General features: G+C 36.6%; 1 long non-coding RNA gene across 1 annotated transcript in view; it reads right to left on the bottom strand.

Moving 5' to 3' along the window:
• Nucleotides 1-11,917: 11,917 nt before the first annotated feature.
• The window catches only part of LOC143661777 (uncharacterized), a 78,099-nt gene continuing 64,687 nt past the window's right edge, over nucleotides 11,918-25,329 (bottom strand). The window contains exon 3 of the long non-coding RNA XR_013164829.1: nucleotides 11,918-12,183. This is a non-coding gene — a long non-coding RNA (uncharacterized LOC143661777). The remainder of the gene's footprint in view (nucleotides 12,184-25,329) is intronic.

Here is a 25,329-nt window from a genome sequence, read left to right as displayed (position 1 = left end):
GAATCCTAGCAAACACTGTCATCAGCCCTTGCTTATAATGATCAGCCACTACTGAGCTTTCCAGTGATGTGGGTGCCTCACACTGGTGAAGTACATATTGCTTTGGTAAATGGAGTGTTGTCTGTGATCTTTTCCGGGCATAGTCGGCTGCAAAATTTCCCAGCATGCACCCTTCTCTGAGCCTTCTGACTTCATTCTCCACAGTCCCCCATGACAGTTATGAATCTCTTTTGCAAGGTTCTATGAGTTCTAGCAGCAACAAATTAGCCAGGATTTTACCAGGGTGTTAAGTCCTGTGTCACAGGAGGATTTTCCCATATTGACAAACTTTTTTCTTACAAGCCTTGTATTCTGCTCTCCCTGATAAAGCACCATCACGTGTGATATCTGTCACAGTTTAAAAAAAACATGTGCATAATAATGTAGATCTCTTGATAAGCAAGTGCGATTGCTGTTGACTCTGAAATTGCATATGACATTTTCACTCAAACATTGAATGAGGACCCAGTAGATTGTGATGGTTTGCTAAACATAACACTGATATCTCATAATGTATCATCAGATGTAGTTCATGCTGCTGTGAGGTGTTCATGCCTTCTAAGTGATATTCAGAGAGTTGATTAGGATTTAGAATTAATCTTCAGTTTACTACAGATCAAAATTCAAAGTCCTATTTCTACGCTAAACCTTTAAGTCTAGCATACAAGTCTTATTTTTCTATTTATAAACCTATCAAATTTAAACAATTATTTTCAAGGCACCTCTGAATAATGTTTGCTTCCTTTCACAGATTTTATTAAACATCCTCAAATATTTCAACTGCATTTGCAAATTTAATTATATGAATTCCTATTTTAAAATACTTTAATGGCCTTCCAGCAAACAAAACCTTTTTGATTACAGTACTAAATGATTCTTGTTAACTGAATAAACTTTATAAGTACTGTGAATATGAAGTTATTTTAAATATTCAAAAATTGTGCATAAGTGTAGTGATTTCAACTTAAAAGAAATCTACGTCAAGCACTCGGTTTTGCAGTTTAAGTTGATCATATAAGGCTCTCACACTATATAAAATATCTTAAAAATTTGCAAATATATTAGATGCCATATACCCATACATATCTTCTTGGAATGAAAACATTGACACTAATGATATTATTTTCTTCAACCTTTTGTACTTACTTCTATATATCTTGGAGTAGAAATGCATATATCCACCAAGGAAGAAAATTAACATTTTATTTAATTAAGGTTAAATATCACTTTGAACATGAGATCTGGAGCTGTCAGACTCCAGAGATTTTTCGAAGCCCAAGGACATTCAATCTGAATCCTTTTCAATAGTCAGTGTATCACTGGTTTCAATATTTCAAGACTTTATAGTTTTATAGTTCACATAGCCTGATTTTTGGATTTACCTGTCACCCAATTTGATTTGAAATTGCATTCCTTTAAGCTTAAATTTTTAAAATATATTCCTGTCTATTTCTAAAGTTCTTTGAATTTGATGGAATCCTAGGTTTTGTTCATTTTTTTCTTTTAACTTGTAGGCTTTGATTGAATCTTGGAAACCTGCATTTCTCCATGTCCTTAACCCAAACAACACTTTGGTTTACTTCATGTGATTTCTGGTATGTTCTGGATATCTCATACAGTTTCACCTGACTGTGGTCACAGCTCAGAAGACCCTTCTAGTGACAAATAAGAGTTATAATTATACTACTGCAGATTCAGAAAGCAATCATTTCTTGATCTGAAAATCCTGCTTCTGCAAATATGTTCTTCCATCTGTCTATCCATCTGTTCACTCATCCACTGAACATTAACTAAAGTCCTCATTGCCATGGAATGCCTTAGCCCAGGAGAAGATCAAATCACTGGGAAATTATTGCCCCTTGTTGATGAGAAACATGTACCATAAGAAGCAGCCCCAGTTCTCTCATCTATAGAATAAGAAAAATGATAAACATAAAATTATTTGCAAGGGCCAAGGACATAGTCAATCTTGAATAAATAGTATTTCTTTATCCCCCAGAGTATTTCAGATAGGAATGGACTCTGGGCTGCAGAGTCACATTCCTAGGAAATGGATATGGTACTCACCAAACTCTTAGTGGCCATGCAAGATGTCTTGAAGTTGTTTGTTATTTGTGTGGTGATTGGGTTGAGTGTAAAGCATTAGATTCAATCCCAACAGTCTCTGAAATGACGGTATCATCTGGGACACCAGGGAATTCATTTGGAGCCTGAAGCAAAAGCAAAATGTTCATTAACAAATACCCATTGAGCAACCATTACTCCTGGAAAACTTAGTTCTGTCCTGGCTGCCAAGGATTTAGGAAGCAACAAAACTGACAGGCCAAACTCCTCACATTCATCTAGTTTACATTCTTGTGCCCAGAGTCTCCAAAAAACTAGGACGGAGGCAGAAGCCAAGGAGGATGCAACATCCCCAGTGAAAAGTGGAAAGGAGTCTCTCATGCTTGGCACGGTCCCAACCCTGCATAGATGGTACCAAAAGCAACCACAAGTCCCAGTGGTGAGCTCTGAATCATCTGTGAGCATCCTGTGCTACTTCTTGCTTCTAGAAAACTCTACTAATTTCTTTATATTTTACATTGAAGAAAGTTTATAACCAGTTCTGGCATCATTTCCTTAATTCCATCCTGACAAACACAAAGCAGTATCTAAAGAGTGAGAATATTAGTCACACTATGTAACATAACATGAATTATCACTGTAGTATCACTTGAGTAGAATTGCACCTTACAATAAAGTTCTAATTCAAAACTTGCTGCATTTTGTAGCGTTTTGTACTGATCTTCTTGTAGTATGTATTATTTCTATTTAAATTTTATTGTGAATATTTAGAGTCATCTGATAAAAGGTGATTCAAACTTCTGTGTATATTCCCTGGGATTTACTGCAATGGATTATAAATACCATAGTGTAGCATTATACTCTGCAGTCTACTTTACTGCTAAACAGGATGTCATAATCTTTATAAGTGTGTCAGGGAACTTGTGTGACTGATCTCTAGCTATTCTAGAGCCTGCATCTCTATATTTTCCTGGAGAGTGCCCACTACCTGTGGGCACTCTCCAGGAACGATGCCATGTTATTATGCTTTGGTTTGGTTTGGTTTTGACTTCTGTGATTCACAGTGATCCAAGATTACTGCCTATAACATTCTCTCACATGGTTTTAAATTTCAAATTTTATTCAGTGAAGAAGTCCTATCAGAAAGCTTCACCTTGAGCTCTCATGCAAGACTTTTCCAATTATACGATTCTGAGAAATTGCCAAAATTGTAGTGTGAACAGCACCTTAATATCTCTGCAATGTAAGCTAGTAGTTCAATTCATGAAGTATAAATCCTATAAATGAACCAAATTGATTTAGTCTCAGGAAAAAAGGTACATGAATGTTCATAATATAATTATTTACAATTGCCCAAAACTGGAAATATACCAGATGTCCATCAAAAGGTGAATAGAAAAACAAAATGTTACCTACGCAGAAAATGAAATACTCTTTGGCAATGAAAAGTAATGAACTATTGATATATACAATTTCATGGATGAACAGTGATAAAATTATGTTGAATGAAAGAAGCCGGAGAAAAACAAGAGTACAAACACTATGACTCAATATACATAAAATGCAAATTAAGTCATAATGACACAAAGCACGTTGGTGATTATTAGCTGGGGTGAGGGTGAAGAAAAGAATCAACTGCAAAGGGGCACCAGTAACCCTTCAAGGTTGACAGAGTTCTGTTCCTTGATTGTGAAAAGGCTCCCCAAAAAGTATGCTTCAGATGGATCCATTTATTTCATGTACACCATTCTGCATTAAAATTTCTAAGAAACAAATCAGGGAAGGTGGTCAGAGGAAAATTACATATAAAGTCAAGATAACCTAGTTTATCATTAAATAGACATCTTCAGCATTAAATTCTCAAATGCATTGGAACTTCTTCAAAATGATGATGAAAAAGAAATTGAGCTCGGTGGTCTAGAACTACAGTCCAAATGTCGTCCCTCCATCTTATTATGTACACTCACATACACACAATTGGCATTTATAGTTTCCAACAGAAAGAAGGGCACTTCTGCGATCCCCTTTACACCACTAACTCAGTTTCTAAAACCAGGATAATAAAGCCTGGTTCCAATGAAAATTCAGGAAGATGTCTAGGAAGAGATAGCGAATAGAAATTTCCAACTCCTGAGTGAAACATGCAATCTGAATTCCTGACTTCCACAATGCTTATGATGCCAACCACACTTTTTGAGAGAGTAAACAATACCACACGACCCCACAACCTGCTGTACAGCCAACAGCAAATCCACCTTCCCCACTGGCCAGAATGTGAAGTAACCATTTTATTGACTGCGCACTAGCCATTGGGCAGTGCAGGCAGAGTCAACATTTGAGTGTTAGCTTCTATTCCTTTATGAAGTACTAAAGTGAGCTGTATGAAGAAACCAAAAGTTCTATCAGGGACAAGAGTCGAATATGGGTTATTTTCCTAACAGAACTTCAGCCAGATTCAACCTGACACTTGAATCTAACACACACAATATATAAACTTTATGCCCCTTCCCTGTTTGTATTTTTCCCATGGTGCTATCATCATATGATAAACTCTGTGTTTTATTCATTTATTTATTTTCTGGCTTCCTCCCCACCAACTGGCATAGTATGTTTTCTGTTTTGTTCACTGCTATTTTCCTGAGGCCTAGAAGAGTTTCTGGTACTCAGTAGACAATAAGTAAATAAAGATGAACAAATGATGAATGACTGAATGGTAACGATACAGAAAAGAAGGCATAGGTCAAATACAAAGATTGGGGCCCAATTAAGTAATAGACTGATAAGATTAAGCTGGGGAAGTTTTCTTTAAATTTTTATAGGAAATCCTCCATGGGCTTCAATGAATTCCATCTAGAATTCCATTTTCCAAACTGTTCCAACTTTCGTGCCATGAGATTGTGATATGTGCTTGTTAAGAAAAGGTGTCTATGAATAAATGCATTTTAGAAATAAACATTATGCCAATTTCTTGGTGAAGCATAAAGCGCCCTCTTTTATCAAGAGCACTGAGAAATCCTGTGATAAAGTCAAATTTTAGAAACACACAAGAAACTAGTTTTAATTTTGTTTAACCTAATTTCCTAAATTGATTTGACAATAAGCCCCACCCACTTTAAAACATGTGTTAACATCTCATTAAATAACAGTATTTCCAGAATTAAGGAAATTCTAGCATATTCAAATTATTCATCATCTCTGGAGGCAGATAAAATTGAAATTCAAGGGCTCTAGACAGAGAGAGAGAAAACCATAGAGAGGACAGCCAGATGGTGAATTCAATGGAACTGGGAAGAGAAGGGAGAGGCGAGAAGAGGCCACCGTGTGCATTGCCATGTGACACAGGAGCCAAGGATCAAGGACGGTCAGCAGCCAGCCCACAGGGCCAGACTTCAGGAACAAAGCATCGCCTGGATGGCAACTTGATTTGGACTTTCTTTTAGACTCAAAACCATAAGCTAATAAATTCCCATTGTTGAACCCAACCCATTTCATGATATTTGCTGGAACAGCCCAGGTTAAGAAACTAAAATAGAAGGTATAACATCAATACAGCATTCTGAAAACAGAATTCAAGTTGTTCCTCTAAAAGATTTGCCCAGCTCACCTTCATTTATTCTTGTCATTCACTTCTTGTTCAGATAAATTTAATTACCAAACAACCATTTTAAGTCACAAAATCAAAATTTAAGAGAAACAGCCATCTTTGCAAGAATATTTGCAACATATCAGAAAAAGCGCTTTGTTGTTAACATGCAGTTTTTGCAATTCAGTGAGAATGAAGACATGCATCCTCAAACCCATGGATTTCCTCAAAAAAAAAAAAAGGAACAAGCACAAATAAGCACTAAACTTTTGAAAAGATTCTTGTATTCTATTAATTAACATCTTATCAGTTTGTCAAAATTAACAAGATTATTAATTCTCAGAACCTGCAAGTGTTTGGGGTAATAGGCACTCTTCAAAATACTGCTGTTAGAGTGATTTTCACTCCCAATAAGCATCAGAATTTAAACATTTTATGATCCCAACAATTCCACTGTTAGAATTTATCAAAAGGAAAAAAAGTTGGACACGTGCACAATGATGTGTTCATATTTACTGCAGCTCTTTTTCTAATTGAGAAAAAATCATTAACAATTAAACTATGGGAAGATTTATAGCATAGTTCAAAGAATAGGAAAAAATGTAGGGAAACATCTTCAAGATCTAGTGATAGGTGGTAGTTTCTTAGACTCTGATACAAAGCAGGAACAATGAAAGAAAAGATAGATATATGGGAACTCCTTAAAATCAAATACTTTGGTACTTCAAAGGACTTTGTCAAAAGTTTGAAAAGGCAACTGACTCAATGGGGGAAAATATTTGGGAACCACTTATCTGATAAGGGTTTGATATCCTAGGGTATATAAAGAAATTCTACACCTCAGCAATGAAAAGACAAACTACCCAAAAGACATGGGCAAAAGACGTGAATAGACATTTTTCCAAAGAAGAGTTACAGATGGCTCAAAAACACATGAAAAATATGTTCAGCTTCACTGGCTATTAGGAAAATGCAAAGCAAAACCACAATAAGACATCCTCTCACACCTACTACAATGGCCACTGTTAAACAAACAGGAAACCACAAGTGTTAGAGAGCACGTAGACAAATAGGAACACTTATTCTCTGCTGGTGGGAATGTAAAATGGTGCAGCCACTGTGGAGGACAGTTCGGCTTTCTCAGGAAGTGAAGTATACAGTTGCCTTATGATCTGGCAATCCCATTACTCAGGAGATATCTGGAAGATCTGAAAGCAGGGACACAAACAGACATTTGCACACCATTGTCCATAGCAGCACTGTTCACAATTGCCAAAACATGGAAATAACCCACGTGTCCATCAACAGGTGAATGAATAAACAAAAGGTGATCTATACATATAATGGAAATATATTCAACAGTAAGAAGGACTGAAGTCCTGACACACCTGACAACACAGATAAACCCCGAGGATACTACATTAAGGGAAATAAGTCAGACACAAAAGAGCAAATATTGTGTGTAAATAAACATTAAATACAGAATATAGGTTACAAGGATATAGAATGAGGCTAAAGAATGGGGAGTGGTTGCTTAATATATGCAGGATGCTTAGCTAGATGGAACTTAAGCGTTTGGAAATGGACAGAGGTGATGGTAGCATGTTATCGTGAGATAATTAATAGCGCTGCATGGTGTGTGAATGTGGTGGAAAAGGGAAGTGTAGAATCATGGATGTCACCAGAAAGAAAGTTGGAGACTAAACATGGGAATGTATAACACAGTGAGTCTTGTGGTGGAAAATGACTATGATTAGCTGTTCAAATATAAAAAGTTCTATCATGAGCTAGAACAAATGTATAGCACTATTACAAGGAATTAATAGTAGGGGATATATGGGGAAAATGTACTTATTGCAAAATATGGACTTGAGTTAACAGCGATATCTTAATATTTTTTTACCAACAGTAACAAATGTACCACACTGATACTATGCGTGAATAACGGGGTGGGGCAGGATAAGGGATATGGGAGGATTTGGGTTCTCTTTTTTTTTCTTTTCTGGAGTAATGCAAATCTTCTAAAATTGATCATGGGGATGTATGCACAACTGTGTGATGATATTATGAACCATTGATTGCACACTTTGGATGTTTTGTGTTGGTGTGCAGATATATCTCAATAAAATTGCATAAAAAAAGAATATGGGCTTTGGAATCAGAACAAGGCAGCTATATTTGATACTAAAATATTGGCAATGTCCTAACTTCCTTAAGTATCAGTTGTTCCTATGACACAAAGAAATCTGGATAGTAGGTATCATACAGAGTGCTATAAGAGTTTAATTAAAAGATATAGGTGAAATTGTTTGCCCATTCCTGGAACATAACAAATACCCAAACAGTTACGTGTGTGTGTGTGTGTGTGTGTGTGCACGCTCGTGTATGTATACTGAATTAATGGAATATTGGGTAGCTCCTCAAACAAATGTCATAAACCTATTACTGCATAGAAAATGTTCATGATATGTTGTTAAATAAAAACAACCAGGTCCAGAAATACATGCTGATAGCATATTTATATCCTATTCCCACTCTGTACTATATATCATATCATGAAAAATACATGTTAAACTACTAACAGTGTTTATCCAAGGAGCAGAGATAGTAGGCTGGGAAGAGAATTGGCATTAAGAGGAGACGTTCATATTCTCCTTTATATACTTTTATACTTATGTATTGCTTAAATATTTTACCAAAAAAATGCATTACTTTTACAAATTAGCAACAACAAAAATACCTCTACTGGAAAAAAGATCAAAGTCGAACAAGTCTATCTGGTATGTCTCCATCCAACACTCCTCTGAAGATTTCCTGTGAAGACTAGTATGGTACTGCTGTTATTCAATCTCGTCCCCATTTCAGATTCTAAACATCATACTAGCCTACCCATGTACTCGACTGAGACATTCATAGATCCCCAACTCTTAAACCCTTTAATATAAAACAATTTCCAATCATTTCTTTTTCAGTCCTAAGACTGAATTCCCCATGATTTAATTAACGCTATTACAGGATTAGTGTGAGATTTAATAAGGAACTCAGAGGATTCCATTTAAAAACCAGTTTATAAATTTTTCTGGATTTGGAAGTGAAGTGCAATACTGGGTTGAGACACAAAGGGCAAGCTAATCACAAAAGCTGGAGGTTAATCCTAGGATTATGTATTTTAATAGCTATGTATGTAATTACATCATTTGAGGGGAGGGACTTAAAACATTGTTGCCAGGTGGACTTAAAACACTGTTTCCAGGTCTACTTAAATAATCCCTACTGCAAGGGGTAGTGAGTCTCTTGCCAGGTCTGGAATAGTCATGTAACACCAATGCTTGGGAAAGAACAGTGCATCCTACAAAAAAATAAAAAAAAATAAGGCAGTGGTGATTTTATTACTCTAAAAACAGCAGCATGATGAAAGCACCTTGTGGGGATCATTTTCTAACAGAAAAGAGAGTTTACCACCCTTTCAGTCACATGAATTCATTCTGGGGCTAAACTAATGTTTCTGAAATTCATGAAATCAGAACTCTGATATCTTCAGAACACCATTTTTTTTTCCTTCCCAGAAAAATACTTCTTATGCAGTGAAATCTCTAATATTGACCTTTTAGAATAGAGCATAATTCAAAGCAAATGTTTTATTGGAAATGTGGCAAGGAAATATATTTTGAATCAAGCAATTGCTGTTCCAAACCTGGAGAGGTTACATATTGTTCTTTACTAAACAACATAAATAATCTGAAGCCACTAAATTAAGATAACATCTTTAGAACTCCTATAGTTCACTTTAATCAGATTATATTAAAGTGATTTCTAAGCTTTCTCATTTCAATTCAGTCTGTTTTCAAAGCACATCCTCCAGGGGAGATAAGAACATTTGTTCACAGTAGTCCGTATATTATATCAATATATTGCAGAGATTCCAAATACCTACTGAATTCTCTCGCCATGCACACTCCTGCTTCTGCAGTCCAAACCACCAGCGTCTCACACCCAGGCTTCTGCCATAGTCTCGTCAATACTTCCCTCACCTTTTTGGCACTTGCCTCCTGTGTCTGTTTTCCTAAAAGCAGCCAAAGCGAATCAGATGACCTGTATATTCAGCATCTAATACTCTTTTCTTCTACAGACTTTAGATGCACTAGCCTAAAGCTGGGTCCTCAAATACCAACCGCTCTTACCCTCTTTTCTGCATGGAAAAGTCTGCCCCCACGTATCGCTATTATCTTTTCCCTCTCTTCATTGAGGTCTCTGTTTATATGTCATCTTGACAGAGTCCACTTCTGAGGGCTATATACAATAGGACCTGCCAGCATCCTGGTCACATTACCTGTGTCTGATGCTGTATTTTTGGGTTTTTGTTTGTTCGTTGGTTTGTTTGATTTTTACTGCTGTTGTCCTCTCTTGCCACAAGAATGTATACTCCCAGCGGGCCGCGGTGGCTCAGCGGGCAAAGTGCTTGCCTGCTATGCCGGAGGACCTCGGTTCGATTCCCGGCCCCAGCCCATGTAACAAAAACGGAGAAACAGAATACAATAAAACAAGAAAATGTTTAAAGATGTTTCCCTTTCTTCCTTCCTTCCTTCCTTCTATCCTTCCTTCCTTCTCTCTGTCTTTCCTTTAAAAAAAAAAAAAAAAAAAAAAAAGAATGTATACTCCCTAAGGGTGTGGGTTTTGATTGTTCTCAATACCAGACATGTAGCTGGCACTCGTGTTGTCCTGGAAATTTATTTTATAAGATTTCATGTATTTAATTCTGGATTAAAATTTGTTCATGGTTACAGGGTCATTTAGATTTTGTGTTTCTTTTTGTGTCCATTGGTTAAATTCTATATTTCTAGTAATACTTTCATTTTATAAAAATTACCAATTTATTTGCATTAAGTTGTTCAAACTATCCTTTATTATCACCTTAATATCTGCAGCATCCATAGTTATGTCCCCTTTCACATTTTCTGACATGTTTTATGGTATCTAACTCTCTTTCTCTCTCTCTCTCATCATTCACACATGAAGTGTATCTATTTCATGTTTTTTTCTCCAAGCCAACCTTATTGTATGATTATTTTATCTTCCATTGATTTCTGTTCTTATCTTTGTCATTGTTTTCATTTGGTTTAATTTTCTGTATTTTACTTCTTGAACTATATACTTAGCCATTAATTTTCATCTTTACTTCTTTTTATATAAGCATTTGACACTATAATAATCCCTCCAAATCCTGGTTTTGCTGTATTCCACAATCGTTACCACACATATTTTTAAATGATTCACATTAAGTTTTTTCTCATTTCCATTGTGACTTGTACTTTGACTTATGGGATATTTATGAAGGCTTAACTGTCAATATTCAAACTTTTCTCTTTTATTTTGGCTACTGATTTCTAACTGAATTACCCTGCGGAGAGACTATAATCCATATTATTTCTGGTTTCAATTTTAAAAATGTTTTAAGATTTGACTTATGGCTCAGAACATGCACAATTTTTGTAAATGTTCCATGTGCACTTGAAAATATTATGGAGTCATTGGGTTTAGTTTACAATATCTGTTCTTCATCAGATCTTCTCATATGTTTTGTCCTAGGCTTCTACTTGTTCACTGTGTCCTGCTTGTTCTATAAGCCCTTTTAGACAAGCATTTTCAAAAGCACCCTCTGATCATGGATGTATATATTTCTCTATGTAGTTCTGATAATTTTGCCCTATATGTTTTGAAGGTAATTCAAAATATAAAATTCTATACCTTCAAAAATATATTATTATTATAACTTTCTGCTAGGTTGTGTTTTATCAATAGCAAATGTTCCTTTTTTTATCTCTAGTCTTAATGCCTCATTTGTCTGATATTTATATGGCCACATAGCAATCTTCTGAGTAGTTTTCATGTTAAAACTTCCTTAATATATTTAAGTTCAATGTTTCTGTAATTATTTTAGATTTGTCTCCAGTGGCAGAATAAAGCTAGGTTTGTTGAGACAGTAATATGAATAAATTTTGTCCATAAAGTGGACTGTTTTTTTTAAATGACCACACAATTATTTGAAACTTCTTCCATCAAAAGTTTCAGTCATTGTCTCCTCATCTTGAATCTGGCCAGTCTGTGACTGTTTCTATGAGCAAATATGACAAAAATAATGCTATATGGTGTTCTAGTTTGCTAGCTGCAAACTAGATAAACCAGAAATGAAACAGCTTTTAAAAAGGGAAATTTATTAAGTTGCAAGTTTACAGTTTTAAAGCTGTGAAAATATCCAATTAAAGCAAGGCTATAGAAATGTCCGACCTAAGGCATCCAGGGAAAGATACCTTGGTTCAAGAAGGCTGATGACCTCCAGGATTTCTCTCTCAGCTGGGAAGGCACATGGAGAACCAGGCAATGGCTGCTCGCTTCCTCTCCAGGCTTTTTCTTTCAGGAAGCTCCCCAAAGGGCATTTTCTTTCTTCATTTCCAAAGGCTGTGTGGGCTCTCGGGGTTCTTGTGGCTCTCTCGTTTTCTCTAAAATGTTAAAAAAAATAAGTTTAAAAAAATGTTTCCTTTTTTAAAGAATTCCAATAAACTAATCAAGACCCAGTGGAATGAATGGGTGGAGTCACATCTCCCTCTAATCAAAGGTTAATACCCACAACTGGGCGAGTCTCATCTCAGTGGAAATAATCTAACCACGTTTTAGACCTACAGTGCTAACTAGGGATTAAAAGAAACCGCTGCCTCTACAGGACGATCAGGATTAAAACATGGCTTTTCTAGGGCACATCAGCCTTTCAAACTGGCGCTTAGGGCTTCTGAGGAAAGTTCATGCAAGGCAAGGAGCTGTCATCTTGTTCACTCAAACAATTGCTAATGTTCTCAGTTAATATGTAAGAAGTTCACATACCCTAAGGCTACTAGCTATAAGGAAGCTCAGCTCACATGCAGAGACTCTGACAGTCCCAGCTGACCTTGGCATTCCAGCCATTGCAAAATGCCCACGATATTGGAAAATGAGCTTCCTTGACCAAGTCCGACAGTGAGTCTGCAGGCCATGAGTCCTTCCAACTGAAATCCCAGATACTATGGAACAGGGACGAGCTTTCACAGATGTGTCCCATTCAAATTTCTGTCCCAGAGAATCTGTGTGAAATGAAAACTGCTACTTTATTCCACAAGGTTTTGAAGTAGTAGTTTACATGGCCATAATAATTAAATAGTGCATGAATATTTTTTCCAACGTTTTAATTTTAATGTTCCTTAAATTGTTTCTTTTAGGTCTATATCTTGTATATAAAACAGATTTATGCTTTGTTTTCATCCAGTCAAACAATCTTGACTTTTAACTGGAAATTTAGTTTATTTAATAAAAAATATTGAAAGGATATGGGTTTATGTCCTATGTGCTTTCTATTTTTTGTTCTTCTTGATCTCAGTTTCTGTTTCCCCTTCTCTTTGGCTTATGTTTAGATTGATTAAGAAATTTAGTACCCCCTATTTCCCTTCTGTTAGCTTGGAATATGCACACACATACAGACACACAAATATGTATATATTTGTACTTATATATCACACAATTCTTTGTGTGGTTACTCTAAAGAATACAAAATGCTTCCTTGAATTATCAAGTCTAATAACAAAGTACTTAGAATACAATGATTATATTTACCTTTCTCCTAGACTTAGTGATTTGCAGCTATATGTTATAAATCTTTATTATTCTTTAATATATTCATTATTCTGTTTGACTTACACATTTACCATTTTAGGAATTTTTACTACTTCCTATACTTTTGTCACCCCTATTGTCATGAGAATGTCCTATTTAATATGAATTTACTGGCAACTCTCAAATTTTCATTTTGTTTTGTTCTTTGAGTGTGTGAAAGTATCATGATTACATCTCCATATCAAAGGATTTTTTTAGTATAAATTCTAAGTTGATATTTTTCAGAATTTTAAATATAGTATTCTATTGTTTTTTTGGCAGAGGGTTCTTTATCATTTCCATTAAGAACACAGGAGTCAATCTGATTTGATTTCCTTTTAATGTAATTTGTATATTCTTTCACTGCATTGAATATATTTTCTTTGTCTTTGATTTCCTGCAGTTTAGCTATGAAGGACATATTAGTGGACTTATTTTTATTTAATTTTTGAGGGATTCATGGAATATCTTGAATCCATGACTTGATGTATTTTATCATTTTGAATAAACATTTATTGTCTACTTAAATATTCCTTCAGTTCCATTCTCTCCTTTATTTCCTTCTAGAACAGTAATTATGCTAAAGTAGAATTTCTTATTATATTCTTCTTGTCTGCTACCTTCTCTTCCACATTTTTTCCTTCTTCTTTTTTTTTTTTTTTTTTTGTCTCTCTGTTTTTCATCCTTGGATTAATTTTTCTGACCTATATATCATTTCTACCTTTAATTGTGCTTAGTCTACTTTTAAGCAAATCCATTTAAATTTTAATTTAAAAGACTGTTTCGGCTCTAGAATATCATTATTTTCCTTTTCTTTTCTGCTATCTTCCATTTCCAAATAGTGCCCAACTATCTACAGATACCACCTATCTTGTTTTTTGCTTCTCCTTCTTGAAAACACAATCATAGTTATCTTAAGGCCTTTTTCTCATAACCAAAATTTATTTGTATTCCTCAAGAGACTGTTTCCCCAAGGGGCTGAAACAATTGTTTCAGCTGTGTCACATTCTTGATGTCACATGTCATTGTGTGTCTAGTTATCTTTTATTGAGTGTCAGACATTGTATACGAAAAAAATGTTCTTACAAATAGTTCGAGGCTTAAAATTATGGCGTATTCCTCCACAGATAATTTTTCTTTGCTTCTGCCAGGTTTCTAGGAATGCCAACAATCTGGAGAAACCATAGATCCAATTTCTGGTGAAACATAATTCATTGCTAGACTTCAGTCTCTGTGAAGGCTATTCTATTTCAATTTATCCTTATTCTTAAGAAGCAGAACTTTGGGGTCCTACATGAAATAGTGAAGAGTTTATCAGGCCCTCTCTTATCTTTGAGAGGCTCAAGACTCTAACTCTTGTTCCCTTAGTCTCCTAAGACTGCTGTATTTGCTTAGCTTCTTCATCACTTCCTTTGGAATTGGAAGATGCCCATAGGGGAAAGGAGTCTCTGGTTACTACCACTGAATTTTCCTGATTCTCTCATATTTTGCCCAGGAATCCTCTACTATCAGCTTTTTAATCTGATTTCATATATATATTTATATTTTTTAAATATATATTTGTCCAGCTTACCCATCTGTATCATACAGTCAACATTAATCAGACTGACATTACTGAAAACAAAAGGTATTAATTTTACATGAGGTGAATAATGAAGTAGATGCTAGAGATCCAGAATAGCGGGATGGTGGAAACAAGGATCCCAGATGATGTACACCTCACCTGACCTGGCCAGGTTAGCCAGGTGATTAATAAAGGCTTGACCCTCAACACTTACCAAACAGTAGCTGATACACTGTAAATTCTTCAGGGCTATGATGTGAGGGGAAAATAGCTTAATTGACTGAGTTGAACCTCTATTGTCTGAGTTTACCTGACTTGTCTAAGATTACTGGTACAGAATAAATGTATTCATAGAGAAAATAAAGTTATATTTTTGCACACTGTCATTTGGGGAACTACTGAACACACCTGAGTACTAATCTGTTCCTATTATTTAGCCATATATACTAACCACGGATAGGACTGCTAGGCTGCTATTGTAATTCAGAAAACTTTGTAGTTTGATTTTTTTGCATGGACAGGCACCGGGAATTGAACACAGGTCTCAGGCATGGCAGGAGAAGTCTGCCTGTTGAGCCACCGTGGCCTGTCCAAACGTTTGCAGAAGACTTTATATTCCTCGCTGCATGATTTTCCATCAGATTTAAATTTGTATGAAATTTAGAAAAAAAAATTTTCACTTGCCTTTAATCTAATACATTAGCAACAATTACAAGTTTTCGTTATTAAACCTTCTCTATGCTAAGAATTATGTTAAGCTCTTTTAGCTATATATGAGAATCCGTAGAGTCTACCTACCTGGAATCAAATCCTGGCTCTAGAATTAGCATGCGTGGCTTCAAACCTTAGTCCTGCCTTTTAGAAGCAGTACGATCTTGGGAAGTATACTTAATCTCTGTATGCCTCAGATTCATTGCCTTTAAAATGAGAATAGCAGTAGTGTCCACCTCAAAAGGCCCATTTAACAACTAAATGAGTTTATTCATGCAAAATTTTTAAAACAGGGTCTGGTAGGTAGAGAATGCTCAATGAGTGTTGGCTACTGTTAAATTTGAACGAGCCCAGTGGTGTGGCAGTATTTCATCAGTGAGCTCTGGTGAAAGGAGCACAGTTCCTCCTGCCACTAAGATGCAAGTAGCAGATGCAGCATGTCTGGTTTGTTCTTTCCACCTTAGCCTGATGTCTGTAGGGCGCGATGTAATCAGCTGTCTGCTGTTTAAGGTTAAGATTATGACTGGCCCTCGGTTTAATCTGAGCTTCTTTAACAACTGACACCTCGGGCTCTCCAGCCTGGCACCCGCATGGGCTTGAGACCAGAGGTTTAGGAGATGAATCTTGGCATTATGTGTAGGATTTACGAAAGCAGAGGCTTTGTGTGGAAGGCTGCATAGAGGTTGACATATTTTAAAAGCCTTTCTTTTTAAAATGAAATAAGATGGAGAGACGGCAGAAAACCTGGATTTAAACCTTTACAATGACTTCTGAAAAAAAGACCCTGTTCAATGCTATTTTTGCCAATGCTTCTTGTCATTTGTCTAAATAGGATTGGCAAATTAAAGAAAAAGCAACAACCCCAGTCTTTTTATTTTATTGCTGTGTAGGATCTCTAATAAAATTGAATTTTGAATTAGAAAAAGCTGATGCTGGTTGGGGTTCCATCTTTCAAGGGACAATGCAGATCCTGGAATCTCTGCCCAAGATGCTGTCTTAACACAGAGTTGTCTGCAAGTCTTAGTAAATATTAAGTGGTGGCTGTGTTTTTCCTTTTAGGCAATACTCTACCATATTATCCATGAGTTAAATAAATTTGAGAAGTTGTTTTAAAGTGGTAAAAAAAAAATTTTTAATATAAAGCCCTGGAGGACTATTGTTATCATCCCAGTTTTACAGGACGGCAGGCTCAGTGTTTAGAGCCATTTGTCCAAAGTTACAAAGTGAGCATGTGTGCCAGATATGAAGTGGGTTTATCAGGTTCCAAAATTCATAGTATATTTACTTTATGACAATAGCCTTGTTTTATTTCAACATATGGTCTTATTTCCAATTTGGCTGAAACAAAGGCCCTAAGATTGGCTCTATCATATTCCTTTCCCCTCAAACCCAAAGCTCTCTCTATATATAATTTTATCCTTTTCCCTGTCTCTTTATTTCCTTGGCTAAATCATGTCTTAGTTTTTATTATTCTCCTTCTCCATTGGATATCCCCTCAATCCATAAATACACTTGTCTTCTCTATTCTACAACAATTAAACCAACAATAAAACACACATAAAAATGAACTCTAACTCCCTTGTGAAATTCTCCTATTTTGTCCCTTCTTATATACAGCCTTTTAAAACACTTATCACATTCATTGCTCCAAAACACCCATCTACTATTAAATCCTTTATAATTTAGTTTCTATTTCTACCATTCTACCTTTCTGCAAGATTTGACTATTCACACTAACCTTTTGACCATTTCTTAAGTTTTTGTGGCTCTAAACTCTCCAAGACTCCCACCTATTTCAGTTCTAAAAAATGTTCTAATCTTCCCCCATCTTCCAAATGTTGAAACTTCTTCCAACTCTCTGAACTGAGCATTCCTTCTCTCTGAATTTGTGGTCACATCCACCCTTAAACCTTGACCATAAATTATACAGATATTTCTAAATCTTGATCTTTGGCCTTTCTAGTTCTACCCAAATCCAGGCACATTTTCAATTTCAAGTTTGTGTTCCTTTGCTCCTTAACCTCAACATAAATCATTTAAGTCTGTGAACTACCATTACTAAGTTGAAGTAGAATTTAGACTTTTTTCCCCAACATTCATTCTCACTTTTTCAAACTGTTCTTTCCACCCTGCTATGCTGGAACTGAGATGCACACTGCCAGGAACTTAGGTAAAGTCTGTTTCCTCTGAGAATGCTTTAAAGGCAATCAAGATATCTCAGGACTCTTGATTTATGTTTTTAAATTTGCCAATTTTTAAGACATAGTTTCTGTTCTCTTCTAACAACAGCATAGAAGGAAAAGACTTGTTGCAATACTCTCTATCAGATTTTCCATGACTTGGTCTGTTATCAAGTTGACCCCTCTGTCTTCTTTTCTACTGTGAATTGTGGTATGACAGCAAGTGTTTAGCAACAAGCTCTCGGGAGGTGTGTGCTGGTGGGGACCCCTAAGTTATACTATATGGTCACACTCATGGTTCACATACTCACACTACGGGGTGTTTAAAGCTCCCAGTATGGCATCCCTGAACACAAATTTGGGGAGAGATGAGTGCAGTTGGCCCTCGCAAGCAGTTGGGAGCCAGCTGCAGCACAGCACTGATTTCAACAAACCAAACTCTACGCCTTTATCTTTTCCTTTTAGGTATTTGTTGTCAGGACATTAGTAACTTGCATAGAAACCATTTAATTGTTATCAGTTCCTATAACAGTAAAAATTCCTCCAGATAATGAGATGATAATCCCCTTGTTTGGTGGGGAGGGAAGGACGGGTTCTTATTCATTTAATCATTTGTTGAAAAATATTTAGTAAGTGCTTATTATGTAGGAGGCAAACATAGAGTACTGGGAATATATGTAAGGAAGAGAGACAAGATTTTGCTTCAAAAAGCTTATATTCTTGATGGGTCAGACAGCAAAAAACAACCACCACAACAAAAGTAAACACAACAGCTTCTCGTAGTAAAATGGGGTATGCAGGAAATAGAGGGGTGTGATAATAAAACACAGTGATGACGTTTCCCATCCAACAGAATAGTTCTTTTTTTATTTTTACTTTTTCCCAGCCCTACAAGTCTTGTTCATTAAAGATAAAATCAATCTACTTGGGCAAGTATGGAAGTGACTCGTTTTACTTGTCTTGTGAAGCTTGATGATGTATCAGTACTTTCAGAATTCAACTGATGTCACAAAATGATGGTGAGATGCAATGGAAAACATAAGGGAAACGTATGCTTGTCCTCTTTCCCTTTTGCTATGTCAGAAGGGAAGGAAAGTTGTCAAAGGCTTGATATCATCGACCTTATGATTTAAAGAGTCATTTCTTCTATGGTTTACGGGCGCCTTAGGATTTTTCTCGGCTTCTAAAGAATTATTTCTAAAAATCTTTCACGGAAATACCCGTTATGCCATTGACAAGATTTTAATTAGAATCATAATTTATCACTGCAATGTTAAGCAATTCTGTTGAAACAACTGCCAATTAGTTTCCACATAATATCATCCCAGGGAAATGATTACAGTTTTCAGTTCTTGATCTAATAACTATACACAAATAGTGAAGTAGTTACCTACCTAAATGATAAACATTTATAAATTTATTACACATCACAATCATGAGTTATGTTTATATTCTGTATTTTGGCTATTTTCTATTATGACTATGGGCTAAGTCATAGAACTATGACAATATTTTCTTATTTAGATAGCAACAATTCATACATCCTTTTTTAGATTTCCATGCCTAATTCAGGCAACTGGTTTGGGAATGTAAGTCCAGGTACTGTTATTTTTATTACCACATTATTCATTTATATAGCATCTCTTTCCCTCAAGGAGCTCAAGGTAATTTACAAACATTAATTGCCAAATATGCATAGTGTTCCTTTGAGATATATAAACCTGAAGTTGTCCTAATTAAGAATTATAATCCAATATCCACCTTATACACACATGGACATATGCTAAAACCTCCTCTATGACATAAGCCCTAGAAAGCTCTGGAAGTACAACTGTTCTGGAGTGATGGGAAATAAATGGCAGCAGGACACCCAGGGAGCTGGCCCTTCTCTACGAAGTGATTCACTCATGTGGGAAAACAAAAACGAAGAGTATGATGCTAAGTCCAAGAATCTCTTTTTACGCTTATGTCAACACATTCCTAACTCCAAGCATACACCCTTTCTGAGATGGAAGGAAAACCCTACCTCAGTCGTTGTGGAGGTTCCGCCCTCATTCTAGTAGTGCATTAGAATCCTAAGGTTTGTGGGAGTTCAAGGAAGGGTGGCTACTACCTGGTTTCCCTTGCTTACCTCTGACAGCCTCACTGGAGATGGACTCTCTCCAGTGTCCTGTGCCCTGCACACTGCCTCTCTGATGCGGTTAGGGCCTCCATGTTCTCACACAACCTCATAGTGCTGAGAAGGGAACATGGGCTCCCACACCCATAGCCTTTGTCCCTTCCCAGTCTGGGGGAATTTACACACACATCCCCACTCAGCTACTCCTAGGTTGCCACACCCATAAGATCTCTTAAATAGGTTTGTGATTTGGGAAAGAAAATTTAGAAAAAGAAATGTCTTTCAGGGAACTCTTGGTTTTCACCTGCCAGAAACCTCAACCTATGTATGAAATTTCAGTGCATGCATATATATATGCTTGAATGGGGATAAGGAAAATCATGAAAAAATGCAAAATTTAATCACAAAATAATATTCTACCACACTAAGATAGAAGAAGAGCCAAAGTAGACCATGAATTTCTTGAAGGGAGGAGCTTCTTTGACCTTTTCCCCTAGTGAATGATAAATGTCTCTCTAGCAAAGGTAGACAAAAAAGTGCCAGGACAAGGGTGAAACAAATGAAGCACTTCGGGAGCAAAACTGAAGATGGCATCACTCTCAGCTTCCTGCCCGTGCAGGGCCAGCCCTGCAGAAGCCCAGGGGTGAGTGCCTCTGTACATTTGCACCTCAGTTGCCTCACTTACCTCACCTTAGACCCAGAACTGGTCAGCAAACTTTTTCTGTAAATAGCCAGAGAGTAAATAGTACAGGTTGTGCACACTATGTGGGCTCTTTTGCAGCTACTCAAATGTGTTGTGATTACAAGGAAGCAGTCAGGGACAATGCATAAACAAATGAGCATGGCTGTTTCCAAGGCAACTTTATTTGTAAAAAGAGTTAGTTAGGGTGATGTGACAGTAGCTCAGTGGCAGAATTCTCATCTGCCATACCAGAAACCCAAGTTCGATTCCAGCTGCCTGTCCATGCAAAAGAAAATAAAAAACAGAAAAAAGAAGCAGTTGGTTGGCTTTAGCCCCTGGGCTGCAGGTTCCCAAACCCACAGAGAACCCTACATAAATGTTCATTTTTTTTTAAATGAATGAATGCGTAAATGAATGGATTTTTAGAGAAAAAAAGAAATTGCCAGAAAGATCTAAGAGGGATTATTATTCACCAGGTGAATATATTTAGACTAAGGAAGACAAATAAGAGGTAAATCTACTGCTAAAACAAAGGCATGATTTAAATCCAACACTATATGACCTCAAAACCTGTGCTCTCTTAGTTATAACATCACAAAAATGAAGTAAGCTTAGTCTGTGTGTATTTACTAAAATTGACCACATGCTAGGCCTTAAAGCTAGACTTAAAATTTTTAAATTACTTAAATAATCTCTGACCCAAAATGCAGTTAACCTAGAAATTAATCATAAAATTGAATGAGGCATGTGTTTCTAAATAATTAATGGGTCAGCAAAGGAATTGAAATTAGAAATAATTTAAATGGTAATAAAATATAATGTAATAAAACATGTGGGACACAACTAAAACGATGCTTATGGGGCAATTTAGGACTTCAAATGCATTGTTTAAAAATGAAAAAAAGCCTTAAAATTACCAAACCAAGCTTCCACCTCAAGAAGTCAGGAAATAATACCAAAGTAAACCCAAATACCACCAAAGGAAATAACAAAAATAGGGCAACAGCAAGTAAAATAGAGAACAAATTTACAATAATAGAATAGAAAAAGGCCAAAAACTGTTCTTTGAAAGTAAGATTGATAAACCTTTTGTGTAATCAATCAAGATAAAAGAGTCCCATGGCCAGTAAGGGGAATGTACCAACTAGTCAAGCTTACTGGGGGAATAGGACTCCTGATTTAAACAGGCTAAATGGGATGCCCATTTTAAATGTTACTCAGCATCTACTAAGGAATACTAAGAAATAAACTTGTGAGTCTTGTATTTCTAATAAAAAGGAAATATCAACATAGGTCAGACATTTAAAATACATGATGATAATATAAAAATCGTGGTGATAAATTTAAAACTTTGGATGAAATGAAATAATTCTGAGAAAACTACTTCGTTAGGGGTAGGCCTTGGTTTGCTAGAGCTGCCATGACCAATACAACCCCAAAGCTGACTTAAACAGCAAGAAGGTATTGACTCGTTACTTCAGAGGTCCAAAGTCCCAAGTTAAGGCTGCAGCAAGGCCGTGCTTTTCCCCTGGGGTCAGCAGCACTCTGGAGCTAGAGTATTCCACCCTATCCTGGTTTCCTTCTGTGCCTTTCTCTGACTTCTCTTTATAAGGCCCCCAGGCACATGGGTTAAGACCCACCTTGATCCCGTTTGGCCTCACCCAATAGGATCTCAGAAAATTCTTATTCTTGAATGAGTCCGCATCTCGGCTAGCAAGACATCTTCAAAGGATCCTATTTACAATTGAGCTCACACCCATAGTAATGCAGGTTAAAATTAAGATTATGGGAGCACATAATTCAATCTATTGCAGCTATAAACTTCGTTGCTAAAACTATGAAAGAAAGGAAAGAAGTGAAGAAGTGATTACCACAAAGGTAAAGATAGTAGTTGCCTTCAGGGAGGTAGGAAGATATCAATGAAAAATAAACAAGGTTGGTCAGGTTTATTCAAAACTATGCTATATTACATAACAGCAGTGAGGATAATTAGATGCCTGGGATCATATCAGCCAATGTATTGGTATCGTAGTGCTTGTAGAAAAGAACCATCCAGCAAACCAGGAAGTCTTTACCCAAAACAATCTTCCCTTCGCTAGGCAGAATTCTAATCAGATGTAACTGCATTCTGCAGGACCCTGTACCAGGCCATTTCACCAGTAGGCTACTTTCACAAATTTTTCAGCTTCTTAAATAGGTTCTGGCTTTTTTAGTTAGATTCCTATCACCTTCTTCAATATCTGCAACTAACAGGTAACTTCCTGCCTGCTTATCTTTACATGCCCTTGAGCCTGGGGGGAACCCAATCATGAGACAAGTCCAGTTGTAAATGGTTACCTACCTTGGAAACTCTACAAGCACAGTTCCCTCCACCCCCAGTTTGCAGCCTTCTCTCTCTGGAACCATGGAAAACTTACTTTACCTCCACATGCCTCTGTTTCCTCACTTATAAAGTGGGATATTCATAAATCCTAACTCAGAAGGTTGATGTGACGGTGGCACCTACAACACTGCTTGGCATGTGGTAAATGCTCAATAGTTGTCATCTATAAATAATATTATTATTACTCTTTGGCCCCCAAACCATAGCCATAATATCAGAATATAATCAGTATATTTGGGGTTATTTCTTCTTGTGTGGCAGGACTAGCAGAACCTCAGTTGGTCAAGCCAGGCTGAGTTAAACCAAGCCCAGTTTGGTCCCTTCCTGCACTCACTTTCTCTCAGAGATGAAGGTTTGGCTTCAAAGCTTTTCCTGCCTCTCAAACCTTCTCATCACAAGTAATGAGCTACTCACAAAAAGTTCTCCCCTCCACTCACACATTCTCACTTGCACAGATATGTGCAACACCACAAGATTTGCAAAGTGAAGTTTACAGGCACGGTCAGTTCAAAGGTATCAAGAAAAGGAAATGACCCCATGCACTACAGAAACAGTAATAGGGCCACAGTTTTGCCTCAGTCACCCAGAGGATTTGCTCTATCATTTTCATGTAGAATCTCAGGCTACAAGAACTCCATTAAAAAAAAAAATGAATCCCTTAGAGAAAATTGTATGTTTTAAGATGATTTTTTCCCAAAACAAAGGGACAGTCTTCTCCAGAAGAAAACCCAAATGTCAACCTCCTGTAAAGCAAAAAGTGCTTTCGGCTCGTGCATGACAATAATTAAAACAAAACCTTAGGGCCAAGTTTCAGTCAAACTTAGAAAGTTCGATACGATATTCTTTAGAACCCTTTTTGGACAGTTGCATGAGTCCATTTTTCAGTTATTTCGTAAAAGAATTAAAACAAGCAACGTGGACAGCAGAGTCTAGACGTCTGTCTTAAGGGAAGGTTCTGCTCCTTGATAGTCACACTAACTGTGAGTCCTTGAGTACTATGAACAGGAGCGAGGGCCTGACAAGCCCAGTGGGGAGCCCCAAGTTTACATGGGGAGATCTGAAGCAGGTCACTTCTGTCGCCTTGACAGCCACTTGGTGTCGGCCGCACCAGGCGTTGTCCTGGAGAACTGGGGAAGAAGGCATGGTTGGAGATGAATCGTTATCATAAGAACTCAGCTTCCCAAGGTAAATGTCCACTTCTGAGGCAGATAAAGAAAGGTGGTCAAGTAGGGTCACACTAGTAGCTTTCTCCAGGTGAATTAAGCTATCTTAATTCACTATCTATTAATTAACAGCTATCGATTAATTAACACTGGCAATTGTTCCCAAGATGTCACTAAGAATTTCAGAAGTTCAGAGTAACTGAGGGAGGCAGACAGTCCCTGCTGGCTCCTTTTCCTACCATACTTTGCAGGGAACAGAAGTCAAATTGGGTGTGACTATGTGGGAAAATCAGGTAGGATCCTAATTAAAATGCAGTGGTAGTTTGCACATGACCTCTTCACTGCTGTCCGCTGCAATATTTGTTAAGAATTTGCCAACCCCAGAATAAACAGAAAACAAAGCTTTATATCACAAATGGGAAGAAGAATTTGCAAAAACACAAAAGGATTCTCTTTAACTTCCTTACTTATACATTCTGGACTGATTTCCAGGATATATTTTACTTGCAAAATGCTTTCTGCTTCCCCCTCTCCCCCCTTTTGTATCTTGCTATCTCAGCATTCAATATAGATTAATTTGTGGAACTATAAATACTTTCCCAGTTGTGAGACATTTAGAAATGGATAATTATTCTAAAACCACTGCTGTTTGTAATTAAATCACTGATAAAAATATTTCATATATGTAGATAATGGAAATGATATAAAAATACATGATGTGTAGCATATCCAGACCATACATCTTTTGTTCAGCACACGCTGGCTGATGGACTTTGAGTGTTCCATCTGACACAGGTTGGAGAAAATATCCAATCACTGAAAAAGTGTGCTGGAGATTTCGCCAAGCCTCATTTGGCAACCATAGTGATGTGTGACAGCACTTAATGAAATATCATAGCTTTTCAATTAAAATTTCATATACTGAAGGTTTACTTAAATTGCCCCCAAATAATTTTCAAATCTAGAGATTAGTGAGGCATCGGAGAGTGAACTGTGTGCTATTTCAAAGCATTCGTTTGAGAAGACGTCATCGTTATTTTTCATCATTAAAAAAAACCACTTTTCCCCAAAATAATAAATATTGAGAAAAATGAGTACTCTATAATACATCTATTTTTATTTAAATGATTTATCCATTTCTGAAAAGCCAAAAGAAAATTAGGC

This window comes from Tamandua tetradactyla, chromosome 17 (genome assembly GCF_023851605.1).
Source record: "Tamandua tetradactyla isolate mTamTet1 chromosome 17, mTamTet1.pri, whole genome shotgun sequence".
In the NCBI taxonomy this organism is placed as follows: Eukaryota; Metazoa; Chordata; class Mammalia; order Pilosa; family Myrmecophagidae; genus Tamandua; species Tamandua tetradactyla.
This window is presented reverse-complemented; position numbering and strand designations above follow the sequence as displayed.